A 9851-nucleotide genomic window follows, 5' to 3' on the forward strand; every position below is an offset into this window, starting at 1 on the left:
TGAGGACTCACGTCATCCTTTTAGCGAGACGTCGACTCAGAATCTCAAATCTGGATCCCTATTCAGCAAACTGTTGATACTCATCGTAGCAAACTTTGCAAGAAATAAATAAAAAAACAACTTGATTCAGGCCGCGGTCCAATAGGCACTCGTTTGATCCCTCCGACTGGAGCGTGTTTGTTTGGCCCGCCGAGAGAGACGAGCGGATCATAAAAGAATCGTCGGGGAAGCTCTAGGGGTCGCTTCCCGATGCATTTTTTAAGCATGCGATTAAACATATCGATGAATATTAACAATTAGCCGCCCGTCTTATTTCATCTGACGCCAGATTCACTCGCTGTTTTTGCCCACAAGCGCCACCCGCGCACCTCCAAACTGCCAAAAACCTCACTTCCATGTCTTGTTTGAAACATCTTTTCCCCACTACCGACAGCATCAAATTCAAAGATGTGATACAATATACATGCTCCATCTGGTCAAACTCGGCGAACTTAAAGATACCTGTCAAGTGCAACTTTAAAGTGCTACTGAGGGCCTAATCCACCAAGGCCTTCATTAAAAGGCAGAGTCCCCCACCACCCACGCCCAAATGAGAGAAGTCTTCGCACAGGCTGCCATGCTGCCAAGAAGAACGAAGAGCTGGAGGTCTTTGCGAGTGGGACCCCGGCTTGGTGGCTTTCATCACTTAAAGCGCTCCTCGGCTTGTGAAGTTGCGTGGAGAGGCATCTGTCTAGCTCCGAGTGGGAAGCCAAAGAGACGACGCGAGGGGCCGGGAGGACACGGCAGCCATCTTTTGTTCTGACTCGTCACTCATTTACTAACTCCTTCAATCGTTTCCACTTTGAAACCAGTTTTTTTTTTTTTTTTTTAACTCTTTTCTTGTCTACCACTGATTGAAAAAATAGAAAATGCTTGTTTTTGCCCTGTAGTATAAAAGTTCATTAGGTAAAAATTATTAATTAAGTATTCAAGTATCGAAGAGTTAGTTAATGGACTGGTTGAGTGTCGAACACAATACAAATTAAAAGAAAGCAGAGCCGGCCGCAAAAACGAGGCAATGCTGACATCTAGAGGCAATTTCAATAGTACACATGAAAAATAAGCACAATAAATATAGCAGTGATATTGGAAATTTGGGATAATCGAGTAATTTATATGCCCATGTCATCTATTACTTAAACGCGATTTTTAAACAAAACTGTCATATCATTTATATATTAGTATACCACACAATTCGGGCATTTGTATTTGCTCTCACACCCTAAATTACCTATTGTTTATTCATGTCATTAAAAAAAAACAAATCTGTGACAATTGTAAAAATTTGGATCGATTATTTTCTACAGACTCATACACATAAAAATTTGTAAAGTAACTTTATTTACAAAATAACGTGTAGCGAAGAACATAATGAATCACCACCTGTATGGTTAGCAAAATTTTAATATTGAAAAAAAAACAATTACAGGACGCATATTACTCATTTTTTGCGTAGGGTTTATTTTTAATTGTAATTGTTATGGACAATATGTTCTTACATACCAACTGATAAAATAACTGCAGAATGCACTTATTACTTACATTGGATTTGTTCCATGAATGTATTTATATACTCTTTTTTTCCCGATTTCAAAGGTCTTTCTTTTACTTTATATGCAAGTCACGTTACTTGTATCTATGATTTATGAATTGTTTTCTTTATTACTTCAAAACAAACATGGTGTCCTGTCGATACTTCCACAAAACATACCAATTAAAAGTCTTTTTTGTTTGGATAAAAAAAATCAAACAATCATTAATTTGCACACTTTTTTTCATATTTTTTATGTTTAAATATTACAGCTCTGGAGAGGATCAAGACCGTTGTAAAATATTTATTCAAAAAAAAGTATCACACATGATATTCTATTTATTGAGTTAAGATTTTACAGTTGGCTCTTATATTTGAAATTTCAAAAATCAAAAATAGTTAAATACTTGTCAAATTTAATTACACAAAAACTGCAAATGTTCGGACAAGTTTTGGCTGATTTCCATCCAAAATTATTCACACGAAAGCATATACTTTTTTTGGGAAGACTGGCTGTAACGCATTGTGTGTGATGAACGCCACTGAATGTTTTGTTAGAACGACATTTTAATACATAATGACTTCCTGCAAACTTCTAACTGTTTACTTCCTATTTTTCTTTTTTTTCCCGGTCAGATATTGTTGGCACTGAGCCAAGTCCTGGCTGAACTCGGCAAGTGGTCACAAATTTCCCACGCAAGTCATTTATAGTCAATAAACACCAACAGTGGAAAACCCCTGAACACACTATTTAATAAAAAAAAAAAACAATAATTAAAGACAAAAAAGTTATAATTTTATGTTGGCCAATTCAATTGAATATTTTATACTGTATTTTCCTATTGTGAAAATTAGCATGCCCACATCAACACCACCTTGTAATAAAAAGTGGATGGGAACTAACTTGTCTTGTCCCCTAACTTAAAGATTGAAGTAAAAACAAATTAAGAACACTGTTTTGAAGATTTATGCTAAGATTGTTGCCATAAATATGTTAAAGTTGTTCCAACTTCCATGACTGTTTGAGCCCTGCCACCTAAATTGCAAGCTGTGTTTATTTTTGTATTATTATTTTTTAACGGTGGACATGGAGCAGAGACAAAGAATGTGAGGCATTAATTTAAATTGCGCGGCGACGGACACGGTGCTAAAAATATTGTATCTTTTAACGCAGCGACAACTGACCGAATGTTGTGCTGCCTTTCCGTCATGGTGTCATCACGCAGCTGTTCGTCTCCAAAGGAGATTTTGATTTCTCACAGACAAGACAAAAGGGCCCTTGAGAAGAAAGACTCTGAGGGACTGACTTTTGCTTTACAGTGAAAGGAAATATAATGCTTAATTAAGATGAAGCCCAAGCGCAGCAAAAACAAAAAGGGTTCTAAAGTTGAACCCTGTGGAACACCATCTGTCAGTGGGGCAGAGTATGACTCAAAGCAAACAAGACTTAAAAAAAATAAAGGAGGATCCAAAGTATTATTGCTGAAAATACACAGGAAGTCAGCCATTTTGGTGTCAAGTGGACATTTTTGGGTGATTTTGGTCATGCGTGTAAAAACGACATTTATTGGAGATATGTTCTGGTGTAAGGTACAAGACAATAAAATAGGTGTCAATGGGTGGAAAATGAATAGATATTTGTGTTTGATGTCATGAGTTGATAATAAAAATATTAAAATCACATGAATTCGGCCCACCACTCTAAGGCCTCTATTTGTGCTTGATGTTATTGCTCAAATGGAAAAGCGCCGTCGAGCCTGTCGGAGCCTTTAAGTCATTTCCTAATCAAGTGTTACCACATGGAGGAGAAAGCCTCCATTGACGCCGTCACATGTTTGTCATTAAGTGCTATGAGAGAAAAGCACACCGTTTTCCCAAGCTGAGCCCCGAGCATCTATGATGTCACTCTCAGTCGACAGCAAGTGGCAAAATGGCCGCCATTGGTGAACTTCACTACTTAAAAGATATTCCACAAACATATGATGTATCAGAACGTTGTGTTTAGACCAGTCAGGTAAAATAGAACATGACTTTAACTCTGGCAGTGGCACAAGGCTAGCAAAATTTGACTGTAAACACACACACACTGGGTGTGTTTTCCTAATGTATTTAAATCATCCCATACGCTGTCTATGGGCTTTCCCTGGAGAGCCTGTAGAGGCCCCACAATGAACCCACACGCACACACACACACACACACACACACACACACACACACACACACACACACACACACACACACACACACACACACACACACACACACACACACACACACACACACACACACACACACGCACGCACGCACGCATGCACGCACGCACGCACGCACGCACGCACACACACATGGGTCAGCTGGGTGCATGTTTCCCTTGGACATATGCTACATAAGACCGTTCGGTAAACACGCCGACTCCAATTCTGGAACATGGAGTAGCTCAGAATCTCCCCCCCTTGCCTACCACCACCGCTGAAAAAACTACACGGGTCCAAGATGTATGAGTTAAAACCGGGTAGCCTCCTCGCATTCCGCATGAGGTCATATATGGGGTCTTTTTGGGTATAATTCAGACACTGAGATAATAGTTGGAACTCCTGCCAATTTTGCCCTATAAGAGGCATCGGGGCCTTGGACTTGACTAGATTTCGGCTTGTCATGGCCTTTTAGTGATCTACACATCCAGACACACAAAGCAGAAATCTCTGGTCACAGACGGAGTCTTTCGATGCGGCTTCAACAAGAATCAAATTGTCTTCACGGCAAGCGTGAAACATGAGAGGCTTGATGAGGTTGCTTAGGAGTCTATCAGGTCCGTAATAATGCAGACTTCAGACCACAATTGGGAATTAGGTAAGTTTCCAGTCTATCGGCTAAATCCTTTTCCAACCTCCAAAAGTGAAATTCAATCCATATCGCTTTAGTCTGAGAGAGAATGAGCATCTGTATTCCATAATAATAATAATAATAATAATACATTTAATTTCGAAGTGCCTTTAAAAACTCTCAAGGTCACTTCACAGTCACAGGATTGTTTTTTTTCTGCAAGTGAGCAGCGGCAGTCACATGCGCCAGAAGTAACTCAAATAGATACAAAGATAGCTAGCTAGCTAACAGATAGCGAATACATATCCAGCTAGACAGTTAGCTAACTAGCTATATAGCCATATAGTTAATAAATAGCCAGCTATCTTGACAGATAGCTAAAAGATAGCAAATGGATAGCTAATAGATAGCCAGCTAGGTAGCTTGCTAATAGAGAGCAAATGGATAGCAGATAGATAACTAGCTAGCTAGATAGCAAATATATATTAAACAGAAAGCCAGCTAATAATAATACATTCCGTTCATAAGCGCCTTTCAAAACTCTCAAGGTCACTTTACCGTCACAGTCACAGTTTTTTCTGTGGGTGAGTAGCAGCAGCCACACGCGCCAGTGTTCACTCAACCTGGAAGTAACTCAAACAGATAGAAAGTTAGCTAGCTGGCTAATAGATAGCTAATAGATAGCTATCCAGCTAGATAGCTAACAGATAGCTAACTAGGTAGCTAGCCCGATAATAGCGCGCTAATAAATAGCAAATAGATAGCTAGGTAGCTAGCTAGACTGTCATAATTTATGATGTAACAGGAACCCGAACCATAAATTGAGATTAGTACATTTTTTGGGCACATTGTGGGAAAACACATTCTGAAAATATGCCATGAGTGCCCGTTATATGATGAAGGTCAATGCGTATTGTGTCAGAATGCCACTTCTGGATGATTTGTTTTTACCTGGACCGATTACACACGCGCAACAACATGTTATCAGTGTCCGGTCCCCACAATATGTACATTACTTCAGGAGAAATAGGTCAAATTGTGCAAGCTAAACAGGAGCTAGCATGATTGGCATTATCGATGCGACCATTTTGGGAACATGAAAATAGATCCGTGATAAAGCAGACCAGACAACTACTGGGAATTAAGTAACCTTCCAGTCTGTCTGCCAAATTATTTTCCAACCGCCACAAGTGAAAATTAATTCATATCGCTTTAGTCTGAGAGAGAGTGAGCATCTCCATTTCATATTGCGTCAGGACGCCACATCTGGATGATTTGTGTTTACCTGGACCGATTACACACGTGCAAAAACATGTCCCCACAACGTTAATATTCCTACGGGTGAAATAGGTAAAATTGTGCGAGCTAACCAGAAGCTAGCATGATTGTTATTATCGATGCGACCATCGTGGGAACATGAAATTAGTATGCCGAACCACCGGAATAGTTCAAAATGACTCTTGAAAAGTTTCACGTCAACTGCGACAGGTCATTTCAAAGCATGAAGCAGAACATTTTCACAGTCAAGATGGTAAGAATTGGAAGATCGTTGTCTTCACGCTGTCGTTGCAATGTCAAGGTCCAACAGACACGAGGACGGGCAATCAAATGTACCAAGGCAGAACTCGTGGTGGGAGGTACAAGGCTAAGCACATGGTCGCAGGAAAAATCAAACATGATACGATGGCCATGGCGGAAGGCGAAGGTGATTCGCACAGTACAAGATAAGAAAACATTCAGCGCCGCCGTGATACTTCGTTTTAAACAGATATAGACCCACCGACAACCGACGCCTCCGGACAAGTTGTGTCCATAATTTGTAAAATTATTTGAAATGACTACTACTGAGCGTATTTTACCAAGATTCCACGGCATATAGCTATATTTTACGTTTTAAGAGTCGCACTGAATATTCAGGAAGTCTTGTTTTCGAGTTGATGATAATGTCTGACGTGACGTCACGTCTGGAACGCCCCTGACCGAGAAAGAAACACACAATGCATTTTGGGTACTTTGTTTGGTCTGAAAACTTCAAGTTGATTCGTGTTGATGGCGAAATTAGAAGGAAAACACAAACAACGCAATGGTGAATCGTTGTGTGTTGCACCAAGACTACTATTTGATACTAGTTGACACAAATTCCCAGCAGACAAATCAGCCCATTTTCAACGGAGCTTGTGCGCCATCTTGTGCATTTTCTGGGACGCTACATTGGAATCCTGATGGCTCTAATTGATACAGGAGGACTTCTTTAATCGATTCCAAACATTTATGCTTTCCTCTTCAGAACTATTTGAATCATATTCTTAACTGGATGAACAACAAGAAAGCATCTTCTCCGAGTCTTAAGCCATTGTTTGGATTCTAGAGCAAGGCAAAGACGTCTTGGCGTGACGTCACGAAAAAGGGGGCAGGACGTTCTGAAACGCGCAACTTCCGGGGTCATTTTGAAGTAGTTTTGAGACACTCAAACTCATTTTTATTGGTGTTTTGCATTTGACTAAAAATATGAGCCTGTGTGTTTTGGGTATTTTAGATGCTCTAAAATGTTTTTCTGATGTCAGTTAGGAAACAAAAACAATGGTGTCGGTTGTCCTTTAAGGCTGTTTTCTTTTCGAAAAGTGTGCAGAAAATAAAGCAAAAGCAGAATTTGTCTCCTCTTTTTTTGCGAGAGGGAGAAGCAGATGGCAAAACAGATTGCATTCGGATTGCGTTTGCGCCGTCACGCACGCCTGCCGTCGTTTCCCAAGAACACTCAGAGTAAACATGGACAGGAAATGATTAACGTGTCGTTTGCCAGTACTGTTTCTTTCCCTTTTTTCTTTCATTTTAAACAGCAAGTTGTCAGTTTCCCACAAACAAATGAACATTAGCAATATGCTTTTACTTCTCCGCGCGAACGTTCACCTCCAAGTCTGGAGTCGCAGCGCGGACTCGCGGGAAGTTGGACTCAAACATGGTAATTAATGAGGCTTTACAATGTACGGCGAGCAATTTATTGCTCCACCCTGCGTCTTTTTGGGGCGGCCAATCTCATCTCCCTTTCACTTTAATCATCTCACACAGGAAGCAGCGGTCAGAGAGCAGCCGACTCACTATCACTCTTTCCGCACTCTGGCTAAGTTCATCTCGGACGGTGGCCAAAATACAATATCGCAGCATATTAATCTGAGAGCACGGTTGTTTTTTTGATATGGTTGGGAACTTGTATTGCATAGAAAAATATGACCATGTAAAAGCCAGGGTGGTGTCAAACATATGGCCCGTGAGCCGGAATCTGTCTCCGAGGAGATTCAATCAGGCCCGTGGGATAATTTAAAGGACAACGGACGCCTCCGGACAAGTTGTGTCCATAATTTGTAAAATCACTTCAAATGACTTCTACTGAGCGTATTTTACAAAGATTGCACGGCATATAGCTATATTTTACATTTTAAGACTTGCGCTGAATATTCAGGAAGTCTTGTTTTCGAGTTGATGACGACGCCTGACATGACGTCACGTCTCGAACGCCCCTGACCGAGAAAGCGACACACAGTGCATTTTGGGTACTTTGTTTGGTCTGAAAACTTCGTGTTGATGGCGAAATTAGAAGGAAAACACATAAATAACGCAATGGTGAATCCTTGTGTGTTGCGTCAAGACTACTATTTGATACTAGTTGACACAAATTCCCAACAGACAAATGAGCCCATTTCCAACAAAGCTTGGGCGCCATCTTGCACATTTTCTGGGACGCTACATTGGAGTCCTGACAGCTCGAATTGATATGGGAGGACTTCTTTAATCGATTGCAAACATTTATGCTTTCCTTTTCAGAACTATTTGAATCATATTCATAACAGGATGAGTAACAAGAAAGCATCTTCTCCGAATCTGAAGCCATTGTTTTGATTCTCGAGCAAGGCAAGACGTCCTGGCGTGACATCACGAACAAGGGGGGGACCTTCTGAAATTTTTAAGTAGTTTTGGGACATTTTAACTCATTTTTATTGGTGTTTTGCATTCGACTAAAAATATCAGACTGCATGTTTTGGGTATTTTAGATGCTGTCAAACGTTTTTTCTGATGTCAGTTAGGAAACAAAAAAATGGTGTCGGTTGTCCTTTAAAAGTGTAAAAAAAAAAAGGCAGAAAAGACACAGACTGGATATTTTCAGAACATGAAATTTGTGTATTATCCACTAAGGGGCACATGTTTTTCAATTTTGTAAAGTGACAGCAGGGATTAAATGTAGAGATTATGTGTCAAGGTTTTAAAAACTAATTTCCTTATAAATCACATTTGGTCTTAAAATGAAGAACTATATTTTTCAATCGTAATTATTTAGCAGAGTTTAGTGTCAATGAGTGGGATATGGTGCAATGTATCTAAGTATTTTATGTAGATGGCGGCACAAAAATTGCTCAGCGGAGCCCACCGTCAAACTCAGATGATCATTTTTACCGATTGAAATTGATGTGTTTATCACAACATGTTGCATCAAAATGGCCGCCAGCGAACAAAACGTCAGCCATTTTGGAAGCGATTTGTGCCACATATGCCCCAATAGGGCACATTTTCTCTCTCTTCCGGTTAAAACTTGGACATTTCTAAGTACATTCACTATTTTTTTATGTTTTAATCATTTGACTTGAGGCAAACATGCTCGGAGGTTCTCTGACGGTAAATACCTGACGATCCAATGACTCTCGTCGGCAGTAGTCTGTAGTCTCTTGACAAAGTGTGAGTTGATTTTCCGCCATGTTGAGGCCGCCACATTTCTTCACAATCACACTTCTAATGGCTGGATTACCTTTTCGATGCCATAAACACAAAATAAAAATATTAAGTATCATGTTTGAACCTTATTTTTTTCACAAAATGAAGTATTGAACCAAGACGACACCCATTCAGGAGACAAACGGCTTCTTCATGTTGCGTTTCTTCAAGCTTCCTGGATTTAATTGTCAACACAGGTGGGCCCCTTAAGTTTCCTTTGGCCCCTCGGGGTGGAATACGTTTCGCATTAAGAGGGTCAAAGGTCGCATCTGTGCTGGAGGCTAAAGCATCAGGATTGGGGGGGGTGCTTGGATAAGCGCAGGTCGCCAATCGCGGCTAATCAGCGCCATTAGGCCATCAAAGGTTTTATCTTTTGCTTTGAGTGCGGCGGATTGATTTTAAGCGCTTTGTGACTGGCGATGTACTGATTCAGTTTCTGTTTCGTTGCGGAAAGTCACTTGGAGAATCGTTTCTCACGATAGACTTGAAGATTGTTTCAGAATCATCTCGGATGTGCACATCAAAGTTTTCTGCTGCGAATGGATATCCGAAGGGATCCGAAACCACCAGATGAGTTCTGGTGTTTGGTAATCACAAAACAATACAAACAGAACAGAACCAAGCGTGAAATTCTGACGAGACCTTGCGAGGGTGTTTGACAAGACGCCATAAACATTTAGAGAACTTTCCCAACCA

At 40.4% G+C, this 9851-nt stretch overlaps 1 long non-coding RNA gene across 1 annotated transcript in view; it reads right to left on the reverse strand.

Moving 5' to 3' along the window:
* Positions 1 to 9191, reverse strand: part of LOC148892498 (uncharacterized) — a 189643-nt gene extending 180452 nt beyond the window's left edge. The window contains exon 1 of the long non-coding RNA XR_016116240.1: positions 9068 to 9191. This is a non-coding gene — a long non-coding RNA (uncharacterized LOC148892498). The remainder of the gene's footprint in view (positions 1 to 9067) is intronic.
* Between the last annotated feature and the right edge of the window lie 660 nt (positions 9192 to 9851).

The sequence above is a fragment of the Hippocampus bargibanti genome, linkage group LG10 (assembly GCF_051943395.1).
Source record: "Hippocampus bargibanti isolate YZ-2025 linkage group LG10, ASM5194339v1, whole genome shotgun sequence".
Classification (NCBI taxonomy): Eukaryota; Metazoa; Chordata; class Actinopteri; order Syngnathiformes; family Syngnathidae; genus Hippocampus; species Hippocampus bargibanti.